The sequence below is a fragment of the Panicum virgatum genome, chromosome 3N, assembly GCF_016808335.1.
Source record: "Panicum virgatum strain AP13 chromosome 3N, P.virgatum_v5, whole genome shotgun sequence".
Lineage (NCBI taxonomy): Eukaryota > Viridiplantae > Streptophyta > Magnoliopsida > Poales > Poaceae > Panicum > Panicum virgatum.
This window is the reverse complement of record NC_053147.1, coordinates 23,269,590-23,280,396: the sequence shown is the minus strand read 5'-3', so window position 1 is coordinate 23,280,396 and position 10,807 is coordinate 23,269,590.

Below are 10,807 nucleotides of genomic sequence, written 5' to 3'. Positions count from 1 at the left end.
TATCCGTCGCCAATCGTCTTATCTTCTGAGAGCACGACATACCCGTAATCATGATGTTCTTACGGGGAAGCCGCGCACCCCCTCGGGCCCTGCATGGAGTCCAGCGGCGAGGCGCCGTAACCGTACCACCTGATAAAGATCTTTTTACCAGGCGGGTATCTTCGAAGGGAAGGAAACGTCCCTCCGGGCTTCACATGCCGGGTCAGGCCCGGCCCGCTACAGTCGGGTGCCCACCTCCGTGGGCGGATGTCCCTGTTGGGGGCCCACAGCTGCGCTCGGCTGACGTCGCCGGCTGACGCGGCTGGTGGATCCCAACTTCCTTTATTGCGCACGAACCCGAGGTTAAGGGGACCTCGTTCCCATTACGCTGACAGCAGCCCCCGGGCCCACTGGCAATCCGCAGAGTGGGTTGGTGGTGGGGCCAAGAGCCTCGGGTTGGGGGAGTCGAGGCACCACCGCAGCGGATCCGCCTCCCCCCACCCATAGGTATATAAGCGAAGGGGAGGGGACAGCTGGCCGCTACGCTCTCCTCCTGCCCACAGACTCCTTCTTCTTCCTTGCTCTCGCCTTCAACTTCCCCAGCTTCCGCCATGGCTCGCCGAGGTGCGCAGGTTAGCGGCCCATGCGTTCTCGACTTCGTCCCCTCCACGGCCGATGATGATGCCGCCGTGGAGGTGGCGGCGAAGCTGGTGCCGGCGGGCATCGTGCTGCGTTGGGGCGGAGCCTACCCGGCGCTCCGCCACGCTCGGGAGGTGGTGACCTTCCTCCCCTACCTCTTGGTGGGGTTGGTTGTCACAGCCCTGGAAAAAAAAAAGAAGAAAAAGAAAATGAAAATCCCCGCCGGTCCCACCTGTCAGCCGCCCTTCCCCTTCCTCTGTTTTGCTCCGCGCGACGCGGACGCACACGTCGTCGCCGCCGACGTCCATTCTCGGGACACGTGCCGGCCATCCTCGTGCGCCGTGCTCAACCGGCCCTCCTCTCACGCCCTTATCCGCGCCCGGCCGACCCCGTTCCCCCGCAAACCCTAACCCTAGCCTTCCCCTCCTCTATCGCCGCCGCCCCCAAGCCGTGCCGCCGCCGCTCGCCGCCGCGATTCTCCTGCTCCGGTGAGCCGTGGCTCAATCCGTCGCTCGGGGAGCTTCTTCTTGCCCTCCTCCTCCGATTCCGGCGCTCACTCGGCCTCATTCAACTCCCTGCAGGGCCGCCGCCGCGCCGGTTCGCCGCGCCGCCGCCCCTGTCTGTCGCGCCGCCCCTCCGCAGCAGCTCCTCGACCGCATCACCGCCGGTGAGGCTCGCCTACTCCTCCTCTTCCCCGTGCGCGCCGCCCCTGGTCCGCTCCGGCCCCGCCTCTTCGCGCCGCCTCACGCCGCCGTACGCCAGCGCGCGCGGGCCGCGCCGTGGGCGCGCACACCCTGGGTCAAGGCCGCCCGGGCTGCCTTGACTTGGCCCGGGGGCGCCTGCCCGTGGGACCCACCTGTCGGCCTCTGGCCTGCGGGTGTGGCCCGGTCCGGGTACACCTAGCGTTTTCTAGCGAGTTTGTTTAAGCAGCAATCTTGCAAAATGTGTAGAAATTCGTACATAGCTCCAAAAATTATGAAACTTGTTTTGTTGGATTCCTCTAGATGAGATCTACCTAGGAAAAATATTGTTTTGCATGTTACTTTGTTGTATATTTATCTATAGTTTTATCTTGAAAAAGTAAGTTTAATGCTTGGTTATTTGTTTACTGCTTGAAAAATGTCAAACCAAACATTGTTAGACTCCTTGTGAGGAGTAGTTTTCAGTGGTGCAACTTTTTCACATGTTTGCTTGCTGTTTGTTAGGGTTTTATTTCAATTTCGTGCTTGCTGTCCAAAAGGTGGTTTAATATAGAACTTTTTGCAGGAAAGTGATAAAATGGCAAAACCAGTTTTGTTAGCCTTGTGTTGCTTCCTAGTTTCAAAGATAATTTTCTTGGATTTGTTTAGTTCAGTTTGTATGCCTTTCCCGATTTATCTTGCTTAGAGTAGCTGAAATTTGATCTATTTATGATTAAGTATAGGAAAATGCTTTTGCTGCAAAACCAATTTTCATGAGTTCTTTGCAATGTTCTCTGCATGCTCAAATTATTTCATGGTTTATGCTTGCTGTTTAGTTCATTCTTTAATTCGTGCAACGCATTCATGCATTTTAGTGACCAAGTCGTCGGAGAATGAACCCGTGGAACCCGCCGAGTCCGTGGAGCCTGAACCCGGAATCCCGTTCGTGGTCGAGTCGGAAGTTAACCCAGGCAAGCAGCTAAGCATATTCCTTGCACCTATTTAATCTAATTTAGCTTAGCTATCTCACCGGGTAATGTTGGGTTATATATATATTATCTATGTATTGCATTCTTGTACCTACTTTGATGCACTAGCCTTCCTTGAATTTTTTAACCATGTCCTTGCCACATGTTAGTCAGATATTAACTTAATTTGACTAGTTGCTTAGCTCTGCTTAGAATACTTATATTGCTTCCTAGAAAGGAATGGTTTGGAGTATCACACTTACCTGTTTATCCTTGATCGCACTTGAGCTGGGGCAAGTAGAAGTTGGTAGTATCGAGTTTCGAACGGAATGTTAGGGCCTAGAGAATGAAGTCACATGGGCATAGTCCGCTTGGATCGATTAAGGACCGAGTGGACGACGTCGGTTTTGAGCACCTTTCCGTGCTACCACATATCCAATATAATGGAACGGATAAGCCAATTACCTCCTTTGACTTGATCATTGGGGCCCGGTCCCAGATGCGTGGCCAAGGGCTATGCAGGGAGGTTTAGTGTGTCCCCGGGTGGAACTATGTGTAGGAAAGTTTAGAGAAGTCTCCGGTGGAACTAAATCTCCACGCGCAAGCTGGGCGTACCCTCAACGGTTGAGCCTTGTTGGGAACGGCTGACATGAGTACCCCCTTGCCCGGCGTGATCGGTTGGGTGAGTCGCATGGTCCTCGTGTCGTGTGGGTAAAGTAGTACACCCTTGCAAGGTTATAATCAATTCGAATTGCCGCGCTCTCGGTTATGAGCACGCTCTTTAACCCATGAACTCCTCATAGATTATCGTTTATGCCGAGAATGGTTCGTGTTACAGCTATGAACAGTTATAGTTGTATTACTCTCTTAATCAACTAAAATTGTTTGGGTTTGGGCAAGATTAATTAATTCTGCTAGGTGATAGTGTAGAGAGCTAATGCTTATGCAATAATTACTTAATCTTAAAGCTTTTACTTGAGCCTTGCATGATCCTTGTTTATTTAATCACGTAAGTCTTGCGGAGTACCTTTTGTACTCAGGGTGCTTTCTAAACCTAGTTGCAGGTGAGCCGGAAGTGGTGTTCGGCCACTTCTACCCCGCTGACCCGAACACGGGGGAAGAGTAGGTCGTGGTGGCTGTAGTGATGTCCTTGAGCAAGGCGTCATTACTTTAGTAAGTCTTTATCGTAATCGAGCTTCGTGAGAGCATGTATTTTCAATAAGCTCTAAGTCTCTGTTTAATATGACTCGCGTGAGCCCAAGGCTTGTAAGGTGAAGCTGGAAACCCACCTATATTGAACTTGTAATATTACGCTGTGAACTCTAATTGTATAAAACTACTCTTTGTGGTTTATTTGGTAATGTATTCGATTATAAACGGTATGTGCATATGCTGAATCCTGGGCGTATGTTGGAGCACATACCGGGACTACCGGATTTGATATTATTTTGGATGAATGACGTGTCGGTTATTCGTGTCTCTAGATATGGGATAACACGTGGCACGTGCTCTAGCAAGCACGTGTTAACTCTCATCTGGATGATAATGACCGGCGGTTCGTTTAAAATAGTATCAAATTGGGCGGTTCTCACAATGGGTATCAGAGCTGAGTTTCCATGAAGTGAATCTAAAAATTTGCTTAGTGGGGTGAGAGTAAAATAAAATTTAGTCACTTGCACTAAGATTTACTTTTGTTAAAAATTTGAAATTAAGGTGGAATGCTACCTTTCTTCCTTGGTCTTAGAACTAATTCCTTCTTATTGCTTCACTTGTCTAATTAAGAAGTGCTTAACCTCTCTTGTCTGCATGAGTAGCGGGAGCGTAGGAAAACCCTTACAGCTGCTGGAAACCTTTTGAGCCTTTACCAGAGTTGAGAAGGTGGGAATCACCCATTGTCCTAAATGCTATTAGGAGGGTTGTAGCGCTGCTGGACAATGCGGTTGTTTCGGGTCGTAAGTGAGTGCTAGAACGTTAAGCCGTGCTCACGATGTGAGGAGACGTCATGTTGCATTCATACCTCGCATGCATGCATACTTTCTTTTGGTTTTCAAATCTGCATCTAACTAATCTAGTGTGTCGTGGTCTAGTTTTCGCTGATCTCGTTCTTGCTAATCTTAGTGGACCAAATCTGCTCTATCTCTTAGAGTTGCTACTCCGGTGTTGATCATGTGTTAGATTTTTATCTACACATTGTCTTTCCACCCTTCCTTTGTGCATCCTCTATCTTTCATTCCTGACCGCTAACCGTTTTGTTTGTTAACAGGATGGTGTTGCGTTCGGGAAATGAAAGGGATGGTGCCAGTGGTTCGGGTGGTAATAACCATCGCAACAACGAGGATCCCCTTCCTAATCCTCCAGTTCACCCAAACCTCGCGGACGTCCTGGCCCGACAAACTGAACTCATGGCACACCTAGTCAATTAGTTGGGCAATGCCGGCAATAATGGTCCAAGAGCTGAGCCTCAAGTGAACAGGTTTGGGGATTTCTTCCGCACCAATCCTCCCATCTTCCGTGGTTCCAAGGATCCTCTGGATGCGGATTTCTGGCTCAATGTCATTGAAGAGAAGCTGGGTCTTATTGAGTGTGAGCCCCATGAGAAGGTTCTTTTTGCCGCTCACCAACTTCATGATGCCCATGGGGCTTGGTGGCGGAATTTCAAGGCATCTCACCCTGCCAACTACCGCTTCACATGGGAGGAGTTCCGCACAGCTTTTCGCTCCTTCCATATTCCCAAGGGTATCATGGACATCAAGAAGAAGGAGTTTCTGAATCTCACTCAAGGAGGTCGTGATGTGATGGCCTATGTCAATGTCTTCAACACTCTCTCCCAATATGCACCTGAAGAAGTGGCCACCGATGCCAAGAAGCAAGAACGCCTGTACGATGGCCTCTCTGCAGAGTTGCAAGACAAGCTCTCCACTACCAAGTTTGAAGATTTCAATGACTTGGTGAATATCGCTATCAGAGCTGAGCACAAGATGAAGAATCTTGAGGCAAAGAACAAGCGTCCTGCTCCTACCTCTGCGGGCGGTAGCTCCTCACGTCCACGTCTGGGGCCTTCTCCTTTTCCACCTCGGGCACCGGGTACGCAACCTCCCCGTCCTATGTGGATTGTGCGTCACCCTCAACCTCCTCAAGGACAAGCTCCTAGGCCGGTCAATGCCTATTGGAACAACCCAGGTGTTGCCACAAAGGGTCCGTGCTTCAATTGTGGTGGCCTAGGTCACATCTCCAAGGACTGCCCCTCTCCGAGGCTTGGCGGTGCCTTCAATGCACCTAGGCCCAATACTCCTCTGCCTCAAGCACAGCGCTAAGAAACCAAGCCACAACAAGCTCCTAAACATGGTCGTCTCAACTACACCACTGCTGAGGAAATTCCGGAGAATGCTGAAGTCCTCATGGGTACGCTCCTAATCAAATCTCACCCTGCTATGGTTCTTTTTGATTCTGGAGCAACTTTTTCTTTCATCAGCAAGAAAGTTGTGCTGCATAGTAAGCTTGAAATGCAAAACCTACCAGTGCCATACCATATAGAATCACCGGGTGGAGAGATCATTTCTAGAAACTTTGTGGATAGGGTTCCAATTCTCATCGAGGGAGCTATTTTCCAAGCTAATCTTCTTGTCCTAGATCAGATGGGTTTAGATGTGATTCTTGGGATGAATTGGTTGGGTAAGCATGACGGAGTTATCAAATGTGGGCCCCGCACCATTGATCTTTTGCACCCTTCTGGGAGTAGAGTTCTACTCTCTCTTGCCAAGATTGAATCTTGTTTATATGCCTTGGCGAGTACCATAGCCACGGCGTTGGAAAATATTCCCGTGGTTTGTGAGTATCCGGATGTCTTTCCAGAAGAATTACCGGGTATGCCTCCTGATCGTGAGGTGGAGTTCGTCATAGAGCTCAAGCCCGGAACTGCTCCTATCTCTAGACAGCCTTACCGAATGCCTCCCAATGAGTTGAAAGAATTGAAGAAACAACTCAAGATTTTATTGGACAAGGGTTTCATTCGTCCGAGCTCCTCTCCTTGGGGATGCCCGGCTCTTTTTGTGAAGAAGAAAGATGATAGTTTGCGGATGTGTGTTGATTACCGTCCGTTAAACGAAGTCACTGTCAAGAACAAATATCCTCTTCCTCGGATTGATATCTTGTTTGATCAACTCTTCGGAGCTCGTTATTTCTCTAAGATTGATTTAAGGTTGGGTTATCATCAAATCAAGATTCGAATTGAAGACATTCCGAAAACGGCTTTCTCTACTAGATATGGTCTCTATGAATTCACTGTCATGTCCTTCGGCCTCACCAATGCACCGGCTTATTTCATGTATCTGATGAATAGCATCTTCGTGGAGAAACTGGATGTCTTTGTGATCATCTTCATTGATGATATTCTCATTTATTCTAAGACCAAAGAAGATCATGCTCGTCATATTCATATCGTCCTCCAAAAGCTTAGAGAGCATCGTCTTTATGCCAAGTTCAGCAAATGTGAGTTTTGGCTTGAAGAAGTATCTTTTCTTGGTCATGTCCTCTCCAAGGATGGTATTGCTGTGGATCCTAGTAAGGTGCAAGATGTTCTTGATTGGAAGCAACCTCAGAATGTCCATGAGGTTCGGAGTTTTCTAGGACTTGCAGGCTATTACCGCCGGTTCATAGAGAACTTCTCTAAAATTGCGAAGCCTATGACCGAGTTACTGAAGAATGGGGTCAAGTTTGAGTGGTCCCCCGCCTGTGAAGAAGCCTTTCAAACCTTCAAGGATCGTCTCACTACTGCTCCAGTTCTTGCTCAGCCAGATATTTCCAAGAGTTTCGATGTCTATTGCGATGCTTCTCGCATCGGTCTTGGCTGTGTTCTTATGCAAGAAGGCAGAGTGGTGGCCTATGCTTCTCGTCAACTCAAGCGACATGAAGAAAATTATCCTACCCATGATTTAGAGCTTGCGGCTGTTGTTCATGCTCTAAAAATATGGCGTCATTATCTGCTTGGTAATCACTGCAATATCTATACTGATCACAAAAGTCTCAAGTATATTTTTACTCAATCTGATCTCAATATGAGGCAACGTCGATGGCTTGGGTTAATCAAGGATTATGACATTGAAGTGCACTATCATCCCGGTAAGGCGAATGTCGTCGCCGATGCGCTAAGCCGAAAGGCTCAATGCAACTGCTTGACCATAGCTCCTCCTGTGCATACTCTTTGTGATGATCTCCGGAAACTCGGAATTTCTATGGTCAAAGAAGGCTATCTTACTACTCTTACAGTCAGATCTGATCTTTATGATCAAATTAAGAAAGTCCAAAAGAAGAATAAGGGTATGGCTCGAATTCGGGAGTTAATGAATGAGGGTAAAGCTCGGTGCTTCTCTACAGATGATCAAGGAGTTCTATTCTTTGGGAAGCGAATTGTGGTGCCAAAGGATCATAACCTCAGGCGAATTATTCTTGATGAAGCCCACAGTTCTCAATTTTCCATTCACCCAGGTAGTACAAAAATGTATCAAGATCTCAAGCAAAGATTTTGGTGGACTCGCATGAAGCGAGAGATCGCTCGATATGTCGCCGAGTGCGATGTTTGTCAAAGGGTTAAAGCCGAGCATCTCAAACCTGCCGGCACCCTTCAGCCCTTGCCTATTCCATCATGGAAGTGGGAAGAAATTGGAATGGATTTCATCACTGGGTTATCCAGGTCTTCTCAAGGATATGATTCTATATGGGTAATCGTGGATCGATTGACGAAGTCGGCTCATTTTCTTCCAGTGAAGACTACTTATCTTGTCAAGCAATATGCGGAGTTGTACCTTACCCGCATCATTTGTCTTCATGGTGTTCCCAAGAAAATTGTCTCTGATCGTGGTCCTCAGTTTGTCGCTCATTTTTGGAGAAGTCTGCATGAAGCCATGGGAACTGATCTCACCTACAGTACTGTTTATCATCCTCAAACCGACGGTCAAGCCGAGAGAGTCAATCAAGTCTTAAAAGACATGTTGCGAGCCTGTGCTCTAATCTATGAGAAGAATTGGGTTACTTGCTTGCCATTCGCAGAATTCTCCTACAACAATAGTTATCAAGCAAGTATCAAGATGTCTCCTTTTGAAGCCCTTTATGGAAGACGGTGCAGAACTCCGATCAACTGGTCCGAATCGGGAGAAAGACCTTTCTTTGGTCCAGATTTGGTGAAAGATGCCGAGGAGCAAGTCAGGATTATTCGTGAGAATCTTCGCATTGCTCAATCTCGTCAAAAGACTTATGCCGATCGTCGTCGCCGAGAACTCCATCTCAAAATTGGTGATTATGTTTATCTCAAGGTTTCTCCATTTAAGGGCACTCGCCGTTTTCAAGTCAGAGGAAAGTTAGCGCCACGCTATGTCGGACCTTTCCGGATTATCAAGAAAGTTGGAGCAGTGGCCTATCAATTGGAACTTCCTCAATCACTTTCCGCCGTGCATAATGTTTTTCACGTCTCTCAGTTGAAGAAATGCTATCGTGTTCCAGCTGACGCCATCGACCTTGAGTCACTTGAGCTTCAACCGGGCCTTACCTACGAAGAACACCCAATAGCCATTCTTGATCGAGATGAAAGAAAGGTGAAGCGTAACATGGTGAAGTTTGTAAAGGTTCAATGGAGCAATCATACCAAAGATGAAGCCACTTGGGAGCGTGAGGATCGGTTACGTAAAGAATACCCTGATTTCTTTTCCGATAAGTAAGCTCTCTCTCTACCACCCCCACTTTCTTAATGAAGTTCAGTTTCCTAGATACTGTTATATGTGGACACAATCACCATCAAGAAGACCCTAGGAATGTCTCACACCACATCATCCTTGCCTTTGTGCATCATCTTTTAGATGTTTATCTTGTCTAGGTGAATATGGCCTCAACCTAGTCCGAGTTTTATCTTTCCCCTCTTGTATACTTAAATCTCGGGACGAGATTTTTCTAAGGGGGGGAGATTGTCACAGCCCTGGAAAAAAAAAGAAGAAAAAGAAAATGAAAATCCCCGCCGGTCCCACTTGTCAGCCGCCCTTCCCCTTCCTCTGTTTTGCTCCGCGCGACGCGGACGCACGCGTCGTCGCCGCCGACGTCCATTCTCGGGACACGTGCCGGCCATCCTCGTGCGCCGTGCCCAACCGTCCCTCCTCTCACGCCCTTATCCGCGCCCGGCCGACCCCGTTCCCCCGCAAACCCTAACCCTAGCCTTCCCCTCCTCTATCGCCGCCGCCCCCAAGCCGTGCCGCCGCCGCTCGCCGCCGCGATTCTCCTGCTCCGGTGAGCCGTGGCTCAATCCGTCGCTCGGGGAGCTTCTTCTTGCCCTCCTCCTCCGATTCCGGCGCTCACTCGGCCTCATTCGCCTCCCTGCAGGGCCGCCGCCGCGCCGATTCGCCGCGCCACCGCCCCTGTCTGTCGCGCCGCCCCTCCGCCGCAGCTCCTCGCCCGCATCACCGCCGGTGAGGCTCGCCTACTCCTCCTCTTCCCCGTGCGCGCCGCCCCTGGTCCGCTCCGGCCCCGCCTCTTCGCGCCGCCTCACGCCGCCGTCTGCCAGCGCGCGCGGGCCGCGCCGTGGGCGCGCACACCCCGGGTCAAGGCCGCCCGGGCTGCCTTGACTTGGCCCGGGGACGCCTGCCCGTGGGACCCGCCTGTCGGCCTCTGGCCTGCGGGTGTGGCCCGGTCCGGGTACACCTAGCGTTTTCTAGCGAGTTTGTTTAAGCAGCAATCTTGCAAAATGTGTAGAAATTCGTACATAGCTCCAAAAATTATGAAACTTGTTTTTTTGGATTCCTCTAGATGAGATCTACCTAGGAAAGATATTTTTTTGCATGTTACTTTGTTGTAGATTTATCTATAGTTTTATCTTGAAAAAGTAAGTTTAATGCTTGGTTATTTGTTTACTGCTCAAAAAATGTCAAACCAAACTTTGTTAGACTCCTTGTGAGGAGTAGTTTTCAGTGGTGCAACTTGTTCACATGTTTGCTTGCTGTTTGTTAGTGTTTTATTTCAATTTCGTGCTTGCTGTCCAAAAGGTGGTTTAATATAGAACTTTTTGCAGGAAAGTGATAAAATGGCAAAACCAATTTTGTTAGCCTTGTGTTGCTTCCTAGTTTCAAAGATAATTTTCTTGGATTTGTTTAGTTCAGTTTGTATGCCTTTCCCGATTTATCTTGCTTAGAGTAGCTGAAATTTGATCTATTTATGATTAAGTATAGGAAAATGCTTTTGCTGCAAAACCAATTTTCATGAGTTCTTTGCAATGTTCTCTGCATGCTCAAATTATTTCATGGTTTATGCTTGCTGTTTAGTTCATTCTTTAATTCGTGCAACGCATTCATGCATTTTAGTGACCAAGTCGTCGGAGAACGAACCCGTGGAACCCGCCGAGTCCGTGGAGCCTGAACCCGGAATCCCGTTCGTGGTCGAGTCGGAAGTTAACCTAGGCAAGCAGCTAAGCATATTCCTTGCACCTATTTAATCTGATTTAGCTTAGCTATCTCACCGGGTAATATTGGGTTATATATATATTATCTATGTATTGCATTCTTGTAC